The sequence below is a fragment of the Protopterus annectens genome, chromosome 1.part1 (assembly GCF_019279795.1).
Source record: "Protopterus annectens isolate FY-2018-M chromosome 1.part1, PAN1.0, whole genome shotgun sequence".
Lineage (NCBI taxonomy): Eukaryota > Metazoa > Chordata > Ceratodontiformes > Protopteridae > Protopterus > Protopterus annectens.
In genome coordinates this window covers 700,230,759-700,251,719 of record NC_056726.1, presented here as the reverse complement: position 1 = coordinate 700,251,719, position 20,961 = coordinate 700,230,759, and positions in this window count along the sequence as shown.

The following is a 20,961-nucleotide window of genomic DNA, read 5'->3' as shown; positions in this document are numbered from 1 at the left end:
GAACACAAAAAAGGACTAGCGTGGAATTTGTCTAGCCACACGCTATCTGAATATGAACAAAGTGTGTTGCTGAAAGGCTTGTCCTTCATACCTGCCAGTAAGCCTAACTACACAGAAGTGATTTTTGATGTGAAAATGTTTGTTACGAATTTAACACTAAAATTGTTGTATAGTAGTATCAGTAATGATGCAGCTCTATCTAATAATATTAACAATGCTAATAATGTTTTTTCTAAACCCAGTGGGTTCATCCCTAAGCCTAATTCACTAGTGACAGCCTTTGAGAGGCTATATGTACAGGACATTTATGACTTTGGGTTTGGTAATGCTGCATCTCGTAGGAATAGGAAATGGTATAACTTAACCAAAAATGAGAATGATGCATTGAAATGTCTTGAGCACAACAGAGATATCATTATTAGACCTGCTGATAAGGGTGGGCCAACTGTGGTATTGGATAAGGAATGGTATGTCACAAAAATGAGAGACATGTTGGATGATGGGCAGTTCTATGAGAAAATATCATGTGTGCAAGTCGACAATGTTATTTTTGATGTACATATTTTGGTGAAATGTCTGTTAGAGTTAAATCTAGGGCGGCCACGGTGGTGCAGTGGTTAGCATTGCCGCCTCACAGCAAGAGGTTCTCCGGTTCGATCCTCGGCTGGGGTGCCTTCTGTGCGGAGTCTGCATGTCCTCCCTGTGGTCGCGTGGGTTTCCTCCGGGTGCTCCGGTTTCCTCCCACATCCCAAAGACATGCTGCAGGTGGATTGGACACTCTAAATTGGCCCTAGGTGTGCGTGTGAGTGTGCCTTCTGTGGAAGGTTGGGCGCCGGGCTGGCAACTCGACACCATAAAACTCCACTGCCATTCAATGTGCGGACAAGGCGATCCGCTGTGGCGACCCCTAACCGGGAAAAAGCCGAAAGAAGAAGAAGAAGAAGTCTGTTAGAGTTAAATCTGATAGATGATAAGTTATTTGAGTATTTGTTTGTGAGCAAACCTACAGTTCCACCCATACAAGGCTTACCAAAACTGCATAAGAGCAATGTAGCTCCACCAATGAGACTGATTGTCATGGGTAGGAATTGGTGTACGGAATCAATGTTGATTTATATAGAAAAACATCTGAGACCTACTTTGGTTAATCTCAAGCATGTTTTGAAGGACAATGAGCATTTATGAATGATTTGTATTGTTTTGCTTCCATGCATATTTGCAAGGACTATTTACTCTCCCTATTTACTGTGATACCCAATGTAGAGGGTATTGTCAGTACTGTTCTGTTCTTAGAATATTATGCCAACTATGGGGAGGAAATTGTTAGTCTATTAGCCAAATTACTTGAAATTGTGCTTGAACACAATGTTTTTGTGTTTAAGGGCCAGGCATACAAGCAATGCAATGGCATAGCTATGGGCACGTCCTGTACCTATAGCTACGCCAATGCAGTTATGGCTATTTGGGAGACTGAATATGTATTAAATGGACCATATAGCAGTCATATTTTATTCTTCAGAAGGTTTGTAGATGACCTTTTTATTTTGTGGAAGGGTGACCTCAACACACTTCTGGAATTTTATGAGTTTGTTAACATGAGTACGGAATTTTTAAAGTTCACCTTCAAATCTGCACTTCATGAAATTGAGTTCTTGGATGTGTTGGCTGTAAGGGATAATGAGGGAGAACGTTTTACTAAGCTCTATAGGAAAGAATGCCATGTGAATAATTTGTTACACAGGGATAGTTTACATCCTGTTTACGTTTTTAGGAATGTTATACATAATCTAATATATAGAGCATCCAGGTTAAATGTGAAGGAGTAGAACTTTCAGACACAGGTAAACATTGCCATGGATAATCTCGGAGATAGAGGGTACAATGAGCAACACATCCTTATGAATGTCAATGATGTAGTGGGAATGAGGCATAGTCAGGCCAAACCCTACATTTCAGATGGGAGAAGGAAAGTTGGTAGGGTGGAAAATAGACAGGTTAGTGGTATGAAACTTAGGGTTCCTTTGAGCTATACTACTGGTGTCTCTCAGTATATAGACATCATTAGGAAGCATTGGAAAGTTTTAGTTACTGATCCTGTTGTAGCCAAACTTACAGATGATAAACCTAGGTTTCAGTTTAGGAATAATAAGTCCTTAAAAAGGAGACTATGTTATACCAAGGGAACATCTGCTGAAGATTGTGAATATGGCACTAGGCCATGTGGGCTGTGCCATTTTTGTTCTTATATTGACACCGGTGCTGAATTTTATCATTCTGACGAGAGGAAAATGTACACTTTTAAAGTACATGCCACATGTTTGACTAAACATGTGGTTTATCTTGCTTATTGTGTTAAATGTATGGGATTCTGTATAGGGAAGACCAATAGAACATTTAAAGAATGTGTAAGAGAACATGTTTACAATATAAATAAACACAACAAGGTTAATGCACTGGCAAAACATGTCATGAACACAGACAACACCCATATGTTCAAGTTCCTGGTCATTAGTAGAATATCAGAGAGTATGAGGTTAGGTGATATAGCTAATAAGACTGAAGACTTAGAGTCTACATGGATTGTTAGGTTGAGGGGGGACTCGGGGCATGGTCTTAATGAATCTATACCCCTGAGACCCCGACTTAAAAATAGACCCTTGAGAAGATAGTGCAACTTTCACGAATGTATTTATGTTTTATTTATGTTTTTATGTGCTGTTAAATTATATGCTGGTATTTTGTATGTAATATGCTTTTGAATTGTGATTGGAATGTATCATGTGATTGTTACCTTAGTGCTTTATATGAGATGTGTTTTACTGTGCATTTTAAACACCTGATGAAACTATTATAGTGAAAGCGCTTGTGTTCTATGCACTTGAAGTAAAATCTTTTAGTACTGGATACTGCGGTTGTGACTGTGTCTGTTTTTTATTGGATTTATTCATTTTCTTCTTTCTTTGACACAGCGTTTGAGCCTGCTTTAGGGGTATTTCTTTTAATTTTTGTATTATTTTCTGTTTTTTTTTCTCTATTCCAGCCATGCTTATCTGCAATCTATGTACCCATAATTAAAAAGAGATACTTTAGTTTGTCCACATATCAAAGGACAGAGAGATGTGCTGATTCTCTAGATATGATACCCACACTACCCTGGATTGGATACTAGTCAGTAAGAGCCCCCAGTCATATATAACAGGCTGCTTATCAGATAGCCTCAGTGATCACTCCCCAACATTCCTACTGAAAAAATACCGATACCAAGCTAAACCTGTCGTCTACTGTCAGATACGTAAAAAAAATAAACTTTAACTCACTCACATTCATCTCATCCCTCAAAGAATGTAACTGGCATCCTCTAAAGTACCTCAGTCTTGATGACGCAGTTGAATTTTTTAATACTACCTTCCTGAGCATCCTTAATTACCATGTCCCCATAAGACTTTCCAGAATCAAAGCACAACCCTCCCAATGGCTACAGAAAACCACTAAGTCAGAAATGAAAAACAGGGATAAAGCCTGGGAGCACTGGCGCAAAACCAAGACCCCCTCAACTAGACAGAAATTCCTAGAACTACGCAATAGAGTCAAAAAGCTAATAAAATAGGACAAATTCCAATACTACCAGTCTTTATTACCTCTTGTGAGGATTCTTCGACTACTGATACTGAGACACCTAATATTGGTGATTCTCCAAATGCTAAAAGGGGTCGAAGGACTGAGGTCCCTTTAGGGGGAAAAAACACAGGGCAGGAAGGAAACACAGAGGTCAAAAACTTAGAAGAGCTCTTCATGTCGATAGTGAAGTAAATCATTCATGTACTAATATTTTAAATATTGATCAATATTCCCTTCTTAATAAAGGCCTTGGTTTCATACCTGTTTTTTTCACTGATGAAAGTATTTTGGTTTCTGATACAATGGATTTTTGTAGGAAAATTAACTTGAAATTATTTTTTCAACAACAAGATCAAACTGACAATGCTCAAAGATCATCTGATTTTAGATTTCACAAATCTACATTTAACCCTCCCATGGATAAACATGTTGCTGTTTTCCAGCAGGCGGTTATAAAGGATATACACTTCAATTTGGGTTCTGTTGACACTATAAAGCATAACATGTCTAGGAAGGAACAAATAGCACTCACACAACTCAGAAATAATACGGATATTGTTATTATTTCTGCCGACAAAAGTGCGGTGGTGGTGATGGATACTGAGTATTATGTGAATGAAGGTCTTAGACAACTTTCCAACCATCATCATTACATGAAGATGGAGATTGATCCTACTCCAGGTTTTGCCTTGCAAATTAATGAATTTTTGCAAAAGGGTGTAGAATCTGGAATTATCTCTGATAAAACCAAAACTCATCTGACGGTTAAGGATCCTCTGAAACAACAACTTTATCTACTTCCTAAGATTCATAAGTCCATTGATCAGCCACCAGGCAGACCGATTGTATCTGGCATTGGGTCACTCACTGAACCCTTGTCTGTTTTTCTAACTGAAAAATTGAAACCACTGTTAACATGTGTTAGAGCAAGAATCAAGGACACGACTGAATTTTTGCAGATAGTCTCCGAGTCTCAATTGGACCCTGAATGGCTTATGTGTACCCTTGATGTATCCTCGCTTTATACCAGCATCCCTCATTGGGCGGGTATTAATGCCTTGGAATACTGGCTAAATAAAACCAATTTATACCCCCCAGGGATGAACACCTTATTGTTGTGTATGGCTGAACACATTCTAACTAAAATGTTTTTTATTTCCAACAAAACTGCTATTGGCAACTACAGGGTACGGCTATGGGTGCATCCTTTGCACCCATTTATGCTGATCTTTTTATGGGCTACATGGAAGATATGATTTTATATGACCCTTTGCACAATATATATCTACCTGAGATTGATATATGGAGAAGATACCTGGACGACTGTTGGCTTATATGGAAAGGAGGTGAGGAATACCTCCAGGAATTTATTCAACATTTGAATGGGAACATCTGGGGTATCGAATTCACTGTGGAATATAATAGGAGTGCAATCAGTTATTTGGATGTCAATTTAATTCGACAGGAGGATAACACTCTTAGAACGTCCGTACACAGAAAATTCTCACAATATAATACCCTTCTACATGCTGATAGTTTTCATCCGAAACATATTATTCGGAACATACCGAAATCACAGTTTGTGCGGATGAAAAGGATTTGTTCCTCAGTGGATGATCTTCAGAGTCATCAAATGGATCTAACCAAGAGATTTTTGTCCAGAGGTTATTCCACTCGTACTATTGAGTCAGCAGTCCAATTTAGTAATGCTAAATCCAGGGATTCTCTTCTCCAATACAATACTAAAACTCACAATGAGGAATCAGATGTATGTAGATTTGTCACCACTTATGGCAGGAATAGTGCCAATTTAGTAAATATTATCAATACTCATTGGAATATATTGAATTCTCATCCATTGTTGGAAGATTATCTCGGAGAACGATGTTATTTTTCCTACAGGAAAGGCAAAACTTTAGGGAATTTATTTTCACACTATAAAAAAAACAGGGTCATGGATCACACTCCAACTCAAAGAACACTTACTGGAGATAAACTTTCAGGCATTTATCCATGTGGACATTGCAGTTTTGTAACTATATTTTCAAAACTACTTCTTTCACTAGTAGGAACACTGGACAAATATCGACATACAGTTTTTGGTAACTGCAGTTCAGACTGGATTATTTATCTTGCCACATGTACATGTCATGCATTTTATATTGGCCAAACGTCTAGACAGTTTCGTGTCAGGATCTCTGAACACCTTGGTGACATTAGAAACAGAAGATTAACTAATGCACTATATAGACATGTTATCAAACATCCCACTGCCAAATTTACATTCACCATCATTGATCATATCATAGGAATCGATCTTTTAAAACAGGTTGGCATGATATCCTAAATACCAAAGAAAAAAGGTGGATCATTAAACTTGGGGGCTTTTCCTCCTGGATTAAATGATAAATTATAATTTGCAATTAACCAACACTTGCATTACGTATATGTACTTATTTCTTATCAGGTTGCATTGCTTAGGTTTTTGCATTTCAGCTCATTTTAGGATACTGTGGCTGGTATTCAACACCAGAATTCTTATAACCTGACTTTTGTTTCGGGTTTATTTTTGGGCATTTACCCTTTATTGTATGTTTTTTATTAAGTTTGTTTATTATCATTGATATACCAGTATACTGTGTCTCTTTGGATTTTTTCATTATAATCTGGAGATATGCATGCAACTCAGGCAAACTTTTTTGTTTACTGAACTATGTATTTTTCAATTACTTTTGCCTTGATTGTATTTTTCAACTACTTTTGCCTGGTTTGCATTTTTGACTTATCAGGAAGTGATGTCATATAGATGCCTTAAAGAACATTATATAAGATGATGACTAAGTGCTTTTTGCTGACTATACTACTGATGAAAGCCTTGCTGCTGAAACCGGTCTAGTTTCAGTTTTATTAAACTACTTTTGAACCTTCCTTGGTGCTGGCCTTTTTTCTGATTTTGGGTCTAGAATATCAGAGAGTATGAGGTTAGGTGATATAGCTAATAAGACTGAAGACTTAGAGTCTACATGGATTGTTAGGTTGAGGGGGGACTCGGGGCATGGTCTTAATGAATCTATACCCCTGAGACCCCGACTTAAAAATAGACCCTTGAGAAGATAGTGCAACTTTCACGAATGTATTTATGTTTTATTTATGTTTTTATGTGCTATTAAATTATATGCTGGTATTTTGTATGTAATATGCTTTTGAATTGTGATTGGAATGTATCATGTGATTGTTACCTTAGTGCTTTATATGAGATGTGTTTTACTGTGCATTTTAAACACCTGATGAAACTATTATAGTGAAAGCGCTTGTGTTCTATGCACTTGAAGTAAAATCTTTTAGTACTGGATACTGCGGTTGTGACTGTGTCTGTTTTTTATTGGATTTATTCATTTTCTTCTTTCTTTGACACAGCGTTTGAGCCTGCTTTAGGGGTATTTCTTTTAATTTTTGTATTATTTTCTGTTTTTTTTTCTCTATTCCAGCCATGCTTATCTGCAATCTATGTACCCATAATTAAAAAGAGATACTTTAGTTTGTCCACATATCAAAGGACAGAGAGATGTGCTGATTCTCTAGATATGATACCCACACTACCCTGGATTGGATACTAGTCAGTAAGAGCCCCCAGTCATATATAACAGGCTGCTTATCAGATAGCCTCAGTGATCACTCCCCAACATTCCTACTGAAAAAATACCGATACCAAGCTAAACCTGTCGTCTACTGTCAGATACGTAAAAAAATAAACTTTAACTCACTCACATTCATCTCATCCCTCAAAGAATGTAACTGGCATCCTCTAAAGTACCTCAGTCTTGATGACGCAGTTGAATTTATTAATACTACCTTCCTGAGCATCCTTAATTACCATGTCCCCATAAGACTTTCCAGAATCAAAGCACAACCCTCCCAATGGCTACAGAAAACCACTAAGTCAGAAATGAAAAACGGGGATAAAGCCTGGGAGCACTGGCGCAAAACCAAGACCCCCTCAACTAGACAGAAATTCCTAGAACTACGCAATAGAGTCAAAAAGCTAATAAAACAGGACAAATTCCAATACTACTAGTCTGCCCTAGACTCTTCCGAACACAGCCCCAAACAATTCTGGTCCTCAATAAACTCCATCCTCCACCCAGGTAAAGTCAGTACCCCTCCTCCTAACATCCCTCACTCCTCAGAAAATATTGCTACCTCATTCAACACACACTTCACACAAACCATACTATCACTAGCTAAACAACACAACCCCCCTCCCCTCCAACCCACACTTTCAACTACTAATCTCCCCACTGCCTTCTCTTTTTTTCCTGTACCTACCTCCAACATAAAAAAACTCTTAACTAAACTTAAACCCACCAAATAAGCAGCAGACAACCTCCCAAGTGAATACCTACAAATCGCAGCTGATGCTCTGGCCTACCCAGTATCCATCTTGATTAACTGATCTCTGTCAGAAAGTTATGTTCCCACACTGTGGAAAGTATCACATATAATTCCCCTCCACAAAGGCGGAACCTCCACAGAACTAACCAATTACCGCCCCATAGCTATTCTCTCTCCACTCTCCAAAATACTAGAGAGATGCATACACTCTCAGGTCTCAGACTACCTACTTATTACTAACAACCTCCTTTCCAATACTCAGCATGGTTTCTGACCAAACCATAGCACCACCACTGCCTTACTCCCCTTTACTAACACTATCCCTCAGCATAAAAACAATGGCTATCTCTCCTTTGCTACTTTCCTAGATCTATCTAAAGCATTTGACATGGTCCCACACAAACAACTTATCTCTGCCCTCAATAACCTATCCTTCTCACAGTCAGTCACCAACTGGTTTCAGAGTTACCTGTCTGACCGCCAACAATCCGTTGTATGGCAGAATGACATATCTCCCCAACTACCTGTCTCCATAGGGGTTCCCCAAGGATCCATCCTTGGACCCCTACTCTTCTCTGTTTTCACAAATAATCTAGCCTCTGCCACCACACATGGCACACTCATACAATACGTAGATGACTCGACCATCATCTGCTCAGCCCAGTCCCTACCCAAACTGCAAAAAGTCACACAGGAAGCCTTTTCCTCTGTTGAAACTTGGTTATCCGATGCCCAATTAATACTCAACCCAAACAAAACTAAACTACTCATCTTCCAACCCACCAAACATACTCAAAACAACTCTCACTTTAGCATCACAGCAAAAGACAGCACCACTATGTACCCAACTGAACACACCAAATTGCTAGGAGTGGAAATAGACAATAAACTAAAATTTGACATTCACATATCCATGACCATAAAAAAGTCCACAAAAAACTAGGAGCGTTATACAGAAATAAGCATTTTCTCACCAAAGCAGCAAAGATTTCAATAGCAAATTCCCACCTTATCTCCACCCTACTTTATACCTCTCCAGTATATACCAACCTAAGGCAATGTGATCTAAACAAGCTAGAGACCTGTTAAAACAAAATTGCCAAATTTGCCACAGGAGCATCCTACCGTAGTCACCACTGTCTCTCACTTGCTGAACTGGGCTGGCTTGAACTCCCTCACCTCCTTCAATGGTATCAACTCTCACTCGCCCACAGACTAGTAAACCATCCACTAAATGTCCCATCTCTCCAGAATCTACTCCAACCCTATTGCACCACCAGACCACTAAGATCCAGCAACAAAAATCACTTGCAGATCACTAAAGCCAATAACTCTGCTGGTGAAGCACTATTCTCTTGCACCATAGCCAAATTATGGAACTCCCTCCCACCCACAATTACCTCCGCACCACCATGCACCCACTTCAAAACTTTACTAAAAGCGCACCTAAAAACATGCTGGCTATGCCCTTGCAACTCCCACTCTAATATCACCCACCCCATCCAACCACTACCTTTCTTTCCACTCCACTAACTACCTTGATTATAGCAAGCTCAGATGCTCATAAGCCTAGTACTTATACAGCAGGAACTTCTTATTTTAACATTTGTTAATGTCTGTTATGTACTTCACAGATAAAGATTCTAGTTGTCTACTGATGTACTATGTTCTTCATCTGTAAATATGTTGTAAGTAATTGCTATGTAAATTGTTAATTGCTATGTAATCCAATGTAACTACTGTCTGTTTATTTTAACTGTGGAGCTTTTCTCCCCGGGCCTCCGCTGCAAATGGACCTACGTTCGGTCGGACACTCCCGGTCAACAAATATAAATAAATAAATAAATAAATGATGGCATCTTTTTCTACAAATATAACAAAAATCAATAAAACAGCATTAAAATGTTATGGCAACTGAAACATTTTAAAACCCAAAATGGATTTAGTTCAAGTAGAAACAGATGTGGATGTGTTTTGACAAACTTTGTTGACTGTAGTATTATGTGGGGAAGCTGGTGTATGACCTGTTTCCTTAACAATGATGATGTCAGAAGACCCTGGAACTGGCAAAGGATTTTTGGTATATAACTGTATGATGTCGCAGTTCAAAAAGTGTCACTGAAGAATAAATATAGTTGCTGTAATTGCTGACACGTGCCTCTGGAATGATCCTATCTATGAAAAACTAGCTATTTGTTTTGAGGTACTGTCTTATTTTAGCAAAGTAGTCAGGGAACTTAGATACATGTAATTACTTTTTTCTTTATGCATCCTTTCTAGGTTTATTGCATTACTCTTAATTTTCATTGTGTGCTAATGTAAGTATAGTTAACTTTTTATTTGTATTACATTACTATTTAAGTAAAATTAATTTAGTCACCTTTAAGCTCTTGCAGCTGTTTTTAATTTACTACTAGTGTATTTATGCATTGTTGTTTAGCTGAGAAGTGGATAAAATTATTCACATTGTGGGGTAGCAATATGTAGGGTACACACGTTCAAGACTGCTTCTGCTGACTACCATTGAAAGAGATATTAACTGGCAATATAAGATCAAATGAGTAACTGAAAGTCTCTGACTTTCTTCAGGGTGGTGGCAGAAAAAAACAATCAATTTGCCAAGCATGAACTGAGAAATGCCACACTCCATGTTAGTTCATTGACAGGACGCAGCTTGGAAGTAGATGACATGATGGGAAAAAGGAGGTTGGAGACCCTACATATCCAGGAGACAAGATGCAAGGGCAGTACAGCAAAGCTACTTGGCTTGGAATCCTGGTTTACTACTTAGAAGAAGGACAGGCTAGAAATGGTGTGAGAATTCTGGTGAGGCAGATACTTCAGAAGGTAGTGAAGGATGTCATCGTAAATTAGTGACAGACTCATGACAATCAGACTTCTGTGTAAGGATAGAACATTATTCATAATCTCAGACTATGACCTGCAGCAGGGTTATGAAAGTGATGAAAAGAGTGCATTCAGAGCTGGACAACATGAATTGGTGTTGATAATGGGTGACCTGTATGCACATATCAGGACAGGCAGAACAGGATATGAGAACTGCCTAGGTCCATACAGGTGCAGCAATTGGAATAAAGAAGGAGAAGCCATTCTAGAATTCTGTCTGGCAAATGGCTTGATGGTGACCAACACATGGTTCAGCAAGAGACACAGTCACAACATCACATACAAGAGTGGATAACATGCAGCTCATGTAGACTTCTTCCAAGTAAGGAAAGGATACTGGAGCAGAATCAGCAACTGCAAAATCAGCCCCAATGAAACAGTTATTCCACAGCATAAACCACTGGTTGCCACAATCAGCTGCATGTAGTGGTCAGGGAAAGTTCTAAGATCAACAGAGACCAGGCTGTAGACCTGGAAGTTCACTGGAGTGAAAGCACAACAATTCAATGAATTACTGAGGGCTGTAGCACCTTAAGAAGAACAGGAAATAAGTGGAACTGAAGAGGAAGAAGAAGAATGGTAGCACCTCAAAACAGCATGTGTGAGGACTACAGAACAGATATGCAGCTGAAGTAGGTATGGAAATAAGGTACATAAGGAAAGCTGGTGGTAGCATGCAGAACTCCAGAAAGTTATCAGCGCAAAGGAGTGCAACAAAAAGTGGGAGATAGAAAAGACTGACAAAGCTAGCAAGAAATACTGGTTGGCTAAGAGAAGAGATGCAATAGCAAAGAACAAGACATCAAAGGCACTTTCCTAACTTCTGGAAAGTGACATAGTAAATGGCAAAAAGAAACTATATCAGGTTGCAAGGCAAAGACCAAAAGACGAAGATAATCAGACACTCTTCAGAAGGTATGCCAGCAGCAACCTGCTCACCAGTCCACAGGACATCAAAGATAGATGGATGGAGTACTTCCAGCGGCTTTTGAATGTAGAAAGCACCATGGAAGCTGTACTGCCCCAGACACAGCCTACAATGACAGAAGAGGAGGATCTTAGCATAGACGAAGTAAGAACAGCATTAAGGAAAATGAAGTCAAAGAAAGCAACAGGCTCATATGAGATCACAGCAGATATGATAAAGATGTTGGGTGAGATAGGGGAAAATGGCTCCTGAGGGTACTCGGAGTAGTATGGAGAGAATGGTATATTGCAAATGAATGCAGAATAAGCATAATAGCACCAGTGTGTTTGAGAACAAAGAGGACGTTCACAACTGTGGGCAGTGCAGAAGTATCAAACTCCTATCACAGTGTATGAAGGTTCTGTAGAGGGTGATTTATACATGAATATGCAGAGTAGTAGAAAATAAGATGGGAGATGAGCAGTTTAGATACAGATCAGGATGCAGCACAAGTGACCCAATGTTTGCAGTGAGACAGATACTTAAGAAGAAACTAGAGATGAGGAATGAATCTAACTGGGTTTTCCTAGATTTGGAGAATGATAATGATGGTGAAAGTTCTACCAGGACCAGAAAGAAAGCTGTGGGGAACTGGAAACTTCTCCCAGCATTCTCTGGAAATTGTGTGCATGTGTGTGTGTGTGTGTGTGTGTGTGTGTGTGTGTGTGTGTGTGTGTGTGTGTGTGTGTGTGTGTGTGTGTCTGCGCGCGCGCGTGTGTGAAAGCAATACTTTGTGCGATAGGCAGCTACCATGGATAAGGGGGTGCCAGGAGATTTTCATTCAGAGAGAGTGTTGTAGCTCTGCAAGTGAACTAAATATAATCTAATGTGAGGTTAGAGACCAATCTTTATGAGAGCAGTGCATTTTCCCTTTATTCTTGGTGCCAGGCTGTATTGTATAGATTAATCATTGAAGAGGATTTATGTGCACTTTTCTGTTATCCCTTCATCCTTTGTGGAAGCAGTGGTACCACCTCATTCTCTTCTCTGGATGGAAGTGATGCCAATATTACCTCACATTTGGAAGAGTGGTAACAGATTTCCTCACGCCTAGGTAGTTGCACTAGGGGGTGTTAAGTAGGGAATTAGGTGTGTGTGTGTGTGTGTGTGTGTGTGTGTGTGTGTGTGTGTGTGTGTGTGTGTGTGTGTGTGTGTGTGTGTGTGTGTGTGTGTGTGTGTGTGTGTGTGTGTGTGTTTGAATGTGTGTGTGAGTGTAAGGAGGTGCCTTTACCAATGCGATATGTAGACCACCATGGAAAACATTATAGCTATTTTGTCTCTCAGCACTAGTGTTAGAAAAGTGCAATTAAGACATATGCCAATTAGTTGATAATGAGGAATTTTTCATTGCGATCGTAGCTGTTTCTGAACAGAGTTTTATTCAAAGGTGCTTAACATTGACCTTCCTGTGATAGTGCTAAGAATTCTATGAATCGCAGGGATGATTATAAAAGAAAAAGAAAAATAGAGTAATAAAAGGAAAATGGTGCTGGCAAAGAAGAAAAGGGCGAAGAGTTACTTACAAAGGTTAAAACAGATACTGTAAGAATAGCTCATAAGGAAAACCTTGGAGAAGGAGAACAGACTGTCATTATATTCCACTAAAAGGCATTTAAAGCGTAAAATCCAGTCATGTCCTGGTCTGGAGGGATACTGGCTTTGTCTTGTGACAATTTTTGGTTTGATATATGTTTGATGTCATCGGTCATACATGATTGGTTGCAACTCATCACATGAATGGATTTTATGGTTTAAAATATCTTTTAATGGAATGTAATGACAGATTCTCATGAAGCCCTTTGGAATGAAAGCAGTTAATCGATGTTCATGCAGTAAACTTATCTAGATGGGTGCACATAGTTCAGTGAGCAGTTTTACTGTTACATTCACTTCATTACCTATTTGTGTAATTCGTCTAACAAAATCTTCTATTTTTGCAGAGTTCTAATTTTATTACAAAAAGTGTCTTTAATAGCAGTATTAAATAAATAGATAAATAAATAAAACAAGAGGGACTGGATAAGTGAATGTTCATGAGTAAAAGAAAGTTCCTTCATTTATTGTTGTACTGTTTTCCATCACCCAACAATTTAGCTGATCAAGGCTTTTAAAGTGACCAAATCCATTCCTTCACAAATCAATTCTCACTCAAACATTCACATTTTAAGATACCTGTCTGAATCACTGCATTTATAAGCTCCTTTGACAATGAGCACAGGCTGATTCTTGGGAAAAAGCAGTTGATTAGTATTGCCTGGGTTTCTTATTTCTCCATAGGTCAACCAGCATCTGTGTTTCTGTAAGTCGCTTTAAGAGGTGCTACATTAGTACATATGAGGTACAGGGTAGAGTGTAGTTGTTATTACTTATCTTTCAGAAATATTCTGATGAGCTTTAAATGAAATTTATATCCAAACAACTATGAAGCTATTATTATATTTTAAACTGACTAAGTGGGTTCTCCCTTTAAGTACAGAATATATTTTAGTAACTTCAAGTTTCCCAGAATATTTCTCTCTGGCAAAGTCCATACTAACAGTATTTATACCAGAAATGTATATTTTTGTTTGCTTTATACTTACTACATTTCCCTGCAATGCATCATATGTACTTCTTATAAGCAACTCTATTTTACCCTGTCCTTCAAATATGACATAACTTGGTTCCACTTATGAAAATGTTTAATCCCATTAATGTTTATATGTTGTATGATTAGAAATCTAAGAAGGCATCGTGTGACATTTATTAACAAGCAAAATATTAAAATGATTAAATGGGGAAGGAAGGGTGGAGTATGGACAAAAACAAAAAGGCAAAGTCCAGGTTTTCTTTATAATCAAATGAAGACAGCAGAAATGGAAGGATACTTCGCTTTCAACCAATATATATTTCCTTGACATTCACTTTCTGGATATTTCTCTCAGTCAGTTGTTGGCACAGATAGTTTTCCATTCCACATCAGACTCCGTTAGTAATTGAAATGCTCATGACATATCTGGATAAACAAAAAAGTTGTCTGGCATTCCTAAGCCACAAGTTTTCCTTAGTGTGGAGATTTGTTTCCAGGCACTGACTACCTCCTTCAATAACTGCAAATATTGAAATTGTTGCATCATCCAAAGTAATATTTTTTTTTCACAGCAATTACTAATATAATTTATTATTTTTTTGTCAGAGGGAATTATCAAAGGCTGAGGGGCTGGTGATTGTTCTGTATTGAACATAACTCTATTTCAGTGGAGATGTGCTTGCTCCATTTAAAAATGGAAAAAGCAGCATAGATTTTTCAAATGATCTTCTATAGTCTACATTGTTCATGTCATATTTCAGAGATAACAATAATTTATATTTTTTTATGAGCTCTTCATTCCCAAATTATCATTTTTGTTACCATCTCCCTCTGGGATGTAAAATGTTTATGATTAGCATTGTGCAGCTGGAGAAACAGGAACTGCAACATTTCAAATGTTTCAGTAGCATTTCGAATACCCTGGGCCAGATTCATGAAGCCTCCGTGTAAGAGTTATAACTCTTACACGGAGGCTGCAGTTAAACGGTGTGATGTCAGCATGTCATGCATATGCATGAGGTGCATGAGGCATGCTGAATCACACCAGTAACTCTTACACGGTCCGTGTAAGAGAGTAGGGGGCGTGTCTGTAGGCTAAGCCCTGCAAGCGGACACGCCCCCGGAAGACTATAATGGCTGAAAGTAAACAGCCACGAGAGGCCATGGAAATGTGAATAAACACACTACACAACACATGCCCCGACTGACCATCAGTGTATAAAGTGAAGAGATGTTATAAAATTAAATTAAAACCTTTTTTTTTTTAAAACCCATAAATGTTTGCTACTGTGTGCCAGGCTGGTGTGCTACTAGCGCAATCACAGTTAGCAGTCAGTGGAAAAGGATATAAGAACTAAATATGCAGAGTAAGCCAAGAAGTAATAGCTTAGCGGTAGAGTTGCCGCCTAAGAGTAGACAGGCAGGGTTCGAGCCCCACAACAACCATTTTTTTTTTGTAAATAAGCACTAAAAAGCCCCCTGACAGTATTGTACAAATGTAAATGTATTCCCTTTTGTAAAATGGAATGAAATGGATCATATATTTTGAAGTTACACAATAATAAAAATAGTCAGAAATGTACTGATAGCTAAGCTGCTGTGAGACAGACTGCCCGTAGCTGAGTACTGTTTAACAAGCTGCAAACTGCATGCCCGTTGCTAAGCACCGGTTTAATAGGCTGAAACTGTTTGCAACTAGCTGTGCTTAGCTGAACATGTGTGTCACTAGCCAATTAAGATTTATCCCAGCGCACACCATTTACGCGCCACTCCCACAAGCTAACTGGCAGTGCGCATGCGTTAGCTCCGCGCAAACGAGCGCAGACCTGGTTTTAAGTGCTTAAAAGTGCTTTTGGCATGTTTGATTGACAGGTCCTCAACTCAGTTCTGTAAGGAAAATCAAAAATCAGTTGTCAGATTTGAACCCAGGATACCATGCACTAGAGTCTAGGTACTAAACCACTAAGCCATGACAGCAGTACCTAGAAATGCAGAAATAGCATATATATGTGATAAAATCCAGAATGGAGCATGATAAAGCATTTTCAGTGAAGTAGATACAATTCCAAAATGGCCAATCAGAGAAATGTGCAGGAAAAGAGGCATATATAAGCCCCATAGGCGGGAATACACAGCAGAAACGATTGTAGAACAGACCTGCAGTCAGAATGAGTGGAGTAGGTGAGGGACGTTGCTTTCGAGCACAGCGTTGAGGCATTGAGGAGTCCAGATACATGGTCTGGCTCCTTGTCCATCATCACGAGGCCCAACTCATGCAGGGCCAGGTCTCATGGGGAGCGTACAGGGCAGAGGCATGGGACCAGTTGGCTCGTGATCTGACCAGTGCTACTGGCATTCCACGCACTGGTGAGCAGGTCCATCACCACCATGCGGACCTGAAGCGACGCAAGCAAGACCAGTTGACCGAATGGATCCAGGAGGCCCGGGATATGCCCAACGCCCACTACTGAGTAAGTTACATTTTACTTATGTATGTAAGGATTTCAACTGGCTGATACTATGGAGATGTGTAGTCCAATATTACTTCTTTCGAATTACAGCTGCAGGTGTCCGCTCTATGAACCGCGAGATGCATGGCCGTAGGTTGGTGCTGCACCACCATGCAGGTTAGTAACCCCACCCAGTACTTGTAAATAAATATTATACTGTAGCATGTATCAGAACACTGCAGTGTATTGATTAAAAGTAATATAATGTGCAAGCAAGATTTGAAAGTCTGCAGGTATGGCTGCAACATGTTCATCAGTATGCAAGTGTAACTGGAAATATAATTGATAGAATTAAACAGTGCTGTAATACAGATGTCCCACCATTAATTAAAATAGTGTAACCTGCAGTAGTCTCAAGAGTACAGCTTCAGAATCTGAGGTAGTCACATGTGAGATATATCCCCTGTTGAAATGCTGAATCATGACAGAAGTGAGGCTGTTGGAAAGTGTTTGAATCACCACCAGTCTAACATGTGAACAAAGCCTAGAAGTAGCAACCTGAACTGTGAAGTTGCAGGATGTGTGAGAGTGACAGAAAGGGTCATGTATGAATAAATAAAGTAGTAATAACCCTGAATATATTAGCCCCAGTGTGTTTCTACAGAACTAAATGCATGTGGGAAGTACAACTTAATATCCCAAACTGATTTGAGTGTGTCCGAATCTGGAATGTCTAGGCCAAATTCTGTATATGGTGATCACAGTAAACAATTTGCAGATAGAATGAATGATTATTTGACAGACTAAACAGCCATAGTTGTCCCCTGTCCTGTCATCAAAGTGTAGCAGGATGATGTATCTGATCAAATTCAAAATAAGTAGGATAGTAATGTATTTGTAACAGGTCTAGCATGATAGTCAAATAAAAATTATTTTGAAACATCAGCTTCAACTTAATTGTGTACCTATTACAAATGTAAATCAATGTGTAACATATGAATATGTCATCACTTTCTATCTCCACCCAACCCTATAATTCCATATAACAATACCCACTAAATAATGGTATGTGAACATTTCATTAATCATGGACATTTGTCCGTTCAAAAATATATGCATGTCTGTTCGTGCATGTGCCCTGTTCATACCTGCAAATTTGATGGCCTGTTGCCATTAATCAACCCTGCATGTTGTTTGACTGTGTATTTCTGTTCAAATAATGCATGTGATATTGATATGCCCCTTGTTCAATGGTGTTAATATCTGGGTGTTTGTTTGATGGGAATACCAATGCATGCTGTTACAACTAATATGAATGGAATAAAATGCCACTAACCCAAACTAACATAACAACTCACAAACCTAGAACGCTTGGGAAGGCGGGTCCCAGCGGACCCACCTCTCCCACCTCAGCTGGCGCCTGCACCTGGACATGTGAGAGGATAGGGAGGTGACAGTCATTTGGGATAACTAATACCACATGTGTAGGAGAATGGGGGGGGGACCTGCACCTAAACTGTCTGAAACAATGTTGCCAATATCTGTGCATGTGGTGAATGTGAAGCATCTTAACACTGCTGACCACAGATGCCTTGCTATCATGTGAATCTGCCCTGTGCTGCAGTAGCCTCCTACTATTTTTATACAATATGCCTGTATCTGTACTCCACTGGACATGATTAATAAGTGGTGTGTAGTTGTTCTGGGTTAGATATGTGTGTGCACAGTACATGCAGTATGTGGGATGTCTGTGGTAAGCATATGCAAAGGTGCTGGCGGTGTGTGTTGTGGCTACCACTGGCCCAATGGGCTGCATGGATAGCATCCCTGTCATAACTACTGAATAACTGTGTAATTAAATGCATATATAGCAAGGTAGTGTACTGTGCTTGTGGTGTTGTTCGGATATGTAAATCCAGACTGAGTAATGTGTGCACATCACAGGGTTGGGTTGGATGGCAACACACATCCAGTATGTAGGGATGAACACCCAGAATGTGTCAGACGTGTCGCCTGTGCAGAAGTATCCGGCCATTACCTGTGCATCCCCCACAACACACACACATGCAACATATGGCAGAAGTACTATAGCAGTACACACATGTTCATAGGTTCATACTAGGCTATTTGCCCTAGTGCATTGGTGAGCCTAGTAGAATATGTTTGTCTTTCACCACCCAATTACAAGTTATGCTGCTATGCCCTTGTCCGATGTTAGTATACTGTGCCTCTGTCTAACAGTGACATAGAAGTGATACCTGGGGTACAACTATGATCTACATCCAGTCATCCAGATTCCTATGGAAGAGAGTCAATGAGGGACTCTGCCTAACCTGTAGTGTCAGCTCATTACAGAGTGAAGGGAGCCTCTCAGTCAGGAATATGCCCCTCCAGCATGTCCATGGATGTCAGTGCTGAGGTCCAGCTCTCCTGAGCATGTGGCTGTATGGGACTCTGATTGCCTGAGGTGCAGCATGTTCATTACTGCTGGGTAGGACATGGCTGTATATGGCACTCACAGATTGCCTCTGAACCGGCAATAAGCCACTGAGTCCAGCGGGATTTACTTTACCTGGGAAGCATATGACATCTGTGTGAGCCATTGCATCCCCTTGATGAGGTACTGTTGTCCTGTACCAGTTGCTGTGGGTGTCTGGTTAGGTACATCCCAAAAGGTGCATTGTACGCAATTATAGGCTTGATGATGGATGAGTAAAGAGGCACAATGATCTCCCCTGCCATACATGTGAATCCCTCATGATTAGCTGGGCTATATAACATGTCTTTCAATCCACATTGGCCATGTGGTTGACAAATGACAGACCGCTACCATGTTTCTACCCCAGGTCCCCAACTACGTCTTCTGTACTCAATGGCCTAACACCTATGTTGTACTGTGCCACCAATGTGGAGGCATGGGAATCTGCATTGAATACTGATACTCCCCCTCCTTTGTTCAAGTGTTGTGGCTGACAAGAATGGTAACAGCTATAACCTGGTAGTACTGGTGTGCTCCTGTGAAACCTGAAACAGGTTCATGTTACTGCACAGATATCGATGTCCAGCATGTCAAGTAGGGTTTTGAGTGTGTGCATCCTTAGGTCTAGACTTCTGGTGTTGAGTAGCATCACTCTCACTTCCTCATCCTTTGTGATACAAATGGATGTGGGTTTGCCTTATGAGCCTTGCCTAATACAGGCACTATGGGTGTAGCAAGAGTCTCCGCCAAATTCCAATGGGACAGGGGTGACAGGTGCAAGCTGTCCCTAGAAAAGCATACCACCCCAAGATGGCAGGCATTGGCACACCTGTGAATGACACCAGTATGTCAGTCAATTGTTGGAAGGGATCATCGTGCCTTGATATTGTGGCATGGTTCTAGGTGAGGGTAGGATGCTACTCAAGGTCAGGGTCAAACTGTCTTGGGCTACGTGCTCAGAGAGCTCTGTACTGTCTCATGTCATGTAGTCCAGGGAGGAATGTGTCAGGCCATTCACACCAGCATGGACAGTGACTGAGTCATACCTGTACTTGCCTTGGGGTTACCTGAGTGTTTGTGTTATGTGGCAGGTCATAGTGGCCGACAGGCAGCACACTGTGACCCTCACCTCATTAAGCCTGGTGAACATGATGTTAGTGTGCCTGATGATAGAGGCACCTAGTACAGGTGTATGAGGTGTGTCGTTTACTGTTAATGGCTGTGAGTGTTCAGCACATTGGCTTTGTGTGATATGTGTTGCACATGTTCGTTTCCGTGGTAGTGGTTGCATGGATGTCTGCTTAGGAGGTCTCTGCTGCATAGGCATAGCTGTGGTCCGAGCCTACAAGTATGTTTATGTATGATCATGTGTTAGGTCCGCTGTTGTGGTAGGTCTATGTGAGACTGGAAGTGTAGTGTGTGGTCTCCTTGGCCACCTGACTGGTTATGGCGGTATTGAGTAGACAGAGCCTAGCCTCCAGTTCGGTATATGGTTGCATCACTCACATGAGTTTGAATTTGTTGTTAGGAGGAGGGGTTGTCTGTGTACATGCATTTTCCCTTTTTTTCCCAACCCCTT